The 4,988-nt window shown below is 41.0% G+C and overlaps 1 pseudogene; it reads left to right on the top strand.

The window, feature by feature from the left end:
- Positions 1-2,422: 2,422 nt before the first annotated feature.
- LOC127213612 (thiosulfate sulfurtransferase/rhodanese-like domain-containing protein 3) lies at positions 2,423-2,900 on the top strand (annotated as a pseudogene).
- The last annotated feature ends 2,088 nt before the right edge of the window (positions 2,901-4,988 follow it).

Genomic DNA, 4,988 nt, shown 5'->3' with positions numbered 1-4,988 from the left:
ATTTTCAATATGTTTTAAATAAAATCATGTCACTTTCCCAATCCATCCCAGGTTCCCTCCCTCCATCCTCTCATGTCGCCCACTCTCAAGCTGATAATCTTTTTCTTTCATTATTATTTTTATATATGTATGCGTATATACACAGATAGATAAATACAACTTTCTGGTTCTGTTACTTGTGTGTATATCGTCTCAGGGTTGGCCACTCTTCATGGAACAAGAAGTAAGGGGCTCATCCACGGGAGAGTCTAATTTTCCCTCACTGATCATGATTAGTTACCTGTATTTCTCTATCTATGGTTAGAAACCTTTAAAATTTCCCCCTACCATGTTAGTATGTTCATTGATGTTGCCATTGTTCTGGTCTTGTGTTTGCAGTTTCTTCTAGGAGAGATCATTTCACTGCAGCTTCCTGTTGCTATGAAGAGACACCATGACCACAGACATTCATGCAAAGGAGAGCATTTAATTGGGATCTTTGCTTACAAATGCAGCAGTGACTTTTCGTTTCCACTCTGTGTGCTTGTGAGGAAGATGATTAGTATTAACTATCAATTTGTTAGACTCTCTTGGGGAATGGGCTTCTGGGAATATATGTGTGTGGGGGGGTGGTATCTGGGTATGTTATTAGTTCTTTGAGAATTTCATACCATGTATTTTTATCATATTCAGTCCCTACTCCTAGTACTTCTAGATACAATTCTCTTTGCTACCTCTAAACTTGTGTCCCTTTATTTACACCCAACGAGGCCAATGAGCACTGCCGACATATTCTTGTTTGTGGTCTTTTGCTGGAACACAGTCAACTTACCAACGGCTGTACTCTCAAAGAAAACAATCTCCTCGTTACCTCGATGCTATCAGTTGGCAATAGCTCCTCAGGTAGCAATGGGACTTTATGGCCATTTTCCCCATGTATGTTGCCATCTGGGCTAGCTTGAACTAGCACAGGTTGTGTAAATACTGTCACAGCTGCAGTGAGTTCCCTGTGCAACTTCCCTTAGGTGTTTGGAAGACACAGTTCCTATTGCGGTAAATAAGGATCAGGATAAACAAATAGGCAGAATAGATGTTTATTCAGGGAGAAATAACTTACAACCTAGACAGATGAACACCAGGAAATTCAACCCGATCCTCTCCTGTCCAAGTCACGCCAGAAAGAGAGAGTGCCTTCCTGGCCCCCTCCGACCTCCTTCCTCAGGTCACCTCCGCCCATCGCTCCACCCCCCAATGGGCGTGGTCAGTGCTACAGAAGGACTACCTCACTACAAGTTCCCTTGTAGTTACCCACCCCTCTAGCCTTTCACTCTTTACACCCCTCTTCTGCTATGATCTCTAAGCCTTTGGAGGAGGGGTGAGATATAGATGTGTTATTTATGTCTGAATATTCCACAGTCTCTTATTATCTGTACCTTGAACATTGGTGAGTTTCTGTGTTCATCACCGTCTACTACCAATAGAAGCTTTCTCCAGTAAGGGTTTTGATGTATTCACCTATGATAAATCACTACAAGTTGCTTTAATACAATGACAATTTAGCAGAATAATACTAGTAGGTTCTCCTCTGGGTCCTATGACTTGTTCAGTCACTTCTTCACTTCTTCTTAGTCTGACGGCTGTGCCAGGTATGGTTTTCATCTTGTGAAGGGGTAAAGAAATCCAATCTGAAAGTGGTTGGTCGCTCTCACAATGTTCATGCCATGACTGAGCCAGTGAATGTGTTTGCTAGGCTAGTCATCGCTGTAGTTTGTAGTGTTCATAGACGTGAAAAGTTGATAATTAATTACTTTTCTTTTCCAGTAGCTTCCACATAACCTTCCATTACTATGAAAACTAGCCAGGTCAGTAGCAGTTTGATAGCTCCACATTCTATGACTCAAATATGCTGTGCAGTGTCTTCAGTAATAGGTCTTATCATTAAGTTCTGGGGTGTAACCAATACCTGTAATATTGGGGGGAGTGTTGCAGGATATCATTAGTCAAAAATTCCAAAAGATTCCCAGCACTAAGAATTTTCTATCTTAGCTTGCAGTGTCTAGTAGGAACATTGTCACCCTTTATAGGATATGTCCATTTTAACTTGCTTTCTCTGTGCTCATGATTTGGTACATTCCTGGATGTCAGGATATTAGTAATGACTATGGTTGGAGACAAGGGACAGGAGATAGAACATAATGGTCTAAAACCTTACAGAGGAATCATGGATGAGGAGTTAAATTGGGGTGGAGGATAGGAAGGCAGAGGAAGGAACACATGGACAAAAAGAAATAACACTAAACATCTTTCAAAAAAGCCACAAGGACAGCGCTGACTACAGAGCACTCCAGAGCCTGGACAGCGGCGCCAGTGGTGAGAAACCAGGAGGAAGGGGGAGCAAGGGGTCGGAGTTGGCAGCACACAGGGTCTCGGAGAGCCCATGCTGATGTTGGCCAGGCAGATGCTAGGGACCTCACCACGCAGGGTGGTACTAGGACCACTGGAGGCTGTGCCTTGGAGGTTTGAAGTCAATATGGAGAAGCAGCCAACATTTTTGCTCTGCTCTTTCTAAGGGTGTCACTTATAGGGAACTAAAAACCCTATTGAACTCCAAAATATCATGTTAATTGATGTTAGAGATACATGGGAAATTCTTGAGTATGGAAAAATACCTGGATCAATCACATACCATTGGATGAGGTAGGGAAGGCTCTACAGATGAACCCAAGGGACTTCATAGAGAAGTACCATGAAGTGGAACCATCCAAATCTGACAGTCTAGTGTTCTTTGGTTTGCTGGAGAAATAAGAAGCCTATGGACACAGCATTATCACATAAAGCATAGAGCTTTAACAGTGCTCAGCTCTATGCTCGAGGATGGAAGGGTAACTTATGAAATTTCAGAGAACAAACAAGAAAATTGAGTTTTGGAATGACAGACTGTGTTTTGTGTTCACACATCCAAGGACAGTGGATGAAGAAAAAAAAAAAAAAAAAAAACCAGTCTTGGTACCAAAGGCTAATGGTTTCCATATAACTACTTGGCAACTGGTTTCCTCATCTGTGAACCGAAGATACTTTTCCCCTGAACATTTTTCAGAATCTACTGAGGACTGAGATAATATGAATTGCCAGTGAAATCTACAGATTATGCAATTGATTTTTAAGTAGTTAGTATTCCAAAGGATCAGGTAGCTTGTATTATCTAATCGAGTGGAATCATGCTAAAAGCAAAAATAGTGTGTTAACAAGCAATCCTGATTTTAAACAATAACTAAGCGTCAGTTGTAGGCACATACTTGTAGTTCCAGTACTCAGATAATTGAGGCAGGCAGATGGCTGTAAGTTTGAGGCCAGCCTGGACTATAGAGATAATGATGCAGGATCCTAGTTAGTCTTAATACTAAAAACACAGAATCAGATATCAGGGTAAAAGCTGAAAGCTCAGAGAAGACCAGCCTCACAGTTATCGCTCACCTTCCTGACTCTCTGAAAAAGGCTGAGCTCCTGTTTATGCTATGCTCCATTTATTATTCCTCACTCTGCTCCGCCTTATTATTTCCTGTCTCCTGTCTATAGAGACCTCCAGACCTCTATGGTTAATTAGTGGCTAGTTCCCCCTCTGATTGTCAGGCAAGGTTTATTTGTAAGAACACAAAATGTGACAACATGACCCTGTTTCAAAAGAAAAGAAAGGGAAGGAAAGGAAAGGAAGAAAAGAAGGAAAAGAAAGGAAAGGATCTGGGGTCCAAAGAAGTAAACTCTGAACAGGAAAACCCAGTTACAGCATCTGAAGACTCATGGCAATGTGTGGCCAAAATAGCAACAATGTAACTACTTTTAAAAACTAAAGCTAATGTGAGGACACAAATTTCACAGGTTATGACTGTGGAAGGCAACCTAACCTGAAAGAAGTCAGGAAATTTTGTAGGATAGTAGAGATGTTCTGACTGAATATGACTGAAGCGTCAGGTGGTGTGTGTCAGAACTTATCAAAGAAAACACAAAGGTATGTGTTTTTACAAGTAATATACCTCAATTTAAAAACTAATAAAGACATATTTATCTCCCCCGCCCCACAAAAAAGCAAAAGAAAGACCTATTTTATTTGTGCCCTTCACTGGGATGGGCATCCTGGACTATATAAAAATGGAGAAAGTGAGCTGAGTACTCATATGCATTACATTTTTGTTTCCTGATTGTGGATGTGATGTGGCAGCTATTTCAGGCTCCAAAGGTCTTAGTTTATTAGTTGCCCCACTTGGATGGGCTTTACCTTTGAGCTGTAGGTAGAACATATTCCTTTTCCCTTGGATTGCTTTTGTCAGAGTCTTTTGTCCCAGCAAAGAGAAAAGAAAACACGACAGTGGGGTTAGTCCACCTGTCTAATGGTGAATATTTCCATAATTAATGTTTACTTCATGTCAGGTCACCCTGAGTAGCTAATGTAACCACGCCCAGCTTACAGGCAAGGAGACTGAGAATCATATAACTTTTCTTCAATGTAGTCAACTAACAGGTGGTCACAGCAAGAGTCTAGTCTATTATTCTATCCTGCCCAAATAATTGAAGAAAAAGTATTTATGAACTGAAAGTTCTTATTATTCAGTTCCTTTCTCAATCCTGTATGAATAACAATTTCAGTACTAGAGAATAAGCACACAACTAATAACTTTCTGTTGTAGTTTTCCAAGTGATCGGTTTACTAGAAGAGGAAGAAAACTTTCCAGAATCTAGCCTTTTATTATCCTCAGCATCTCTGAATATATGAGCTTCTACAGGTATCTGGCAAGTAGACTCATAAATGTTCACCATACAGAGAAATCTTGTGCATGTCCAAGTCTGGGAATAGCACATAGGCTGGAGAAGATAACACATAGCCTCTTAACTAAGAGCAAGTTGCATCTCCTGCTACATTGTTCAGAAGCCAGTGGATTGTGCAGGACTGTGTCCAACACAGCCTCTGGCCATCCACGTGAGGCTGGCCTAAACAGGAGATGCCTTGTACCACA

The sequence above is a fragment of the Phodopus roborovskii genome, unplaced genomic scaffold (genome assembly GCF_943737965.1).
Source record: "Phodopus roborovskii unplaced genomic scaffold, PHOROB, whole genome shotgun sequence".
In the NCBI taxonomy this organism is placed as follows: domain Eukaryota; kingdom Metazoa; phylum Chordata; class Mammalia; order Rodentia; family Cricetidae; genus Phodopus; species Phodopus roborovskii.
Note: the sequence above shows the minus strand (reverse complement) of the source record. Positions and strands in the feature narration are given on the sequence as shown.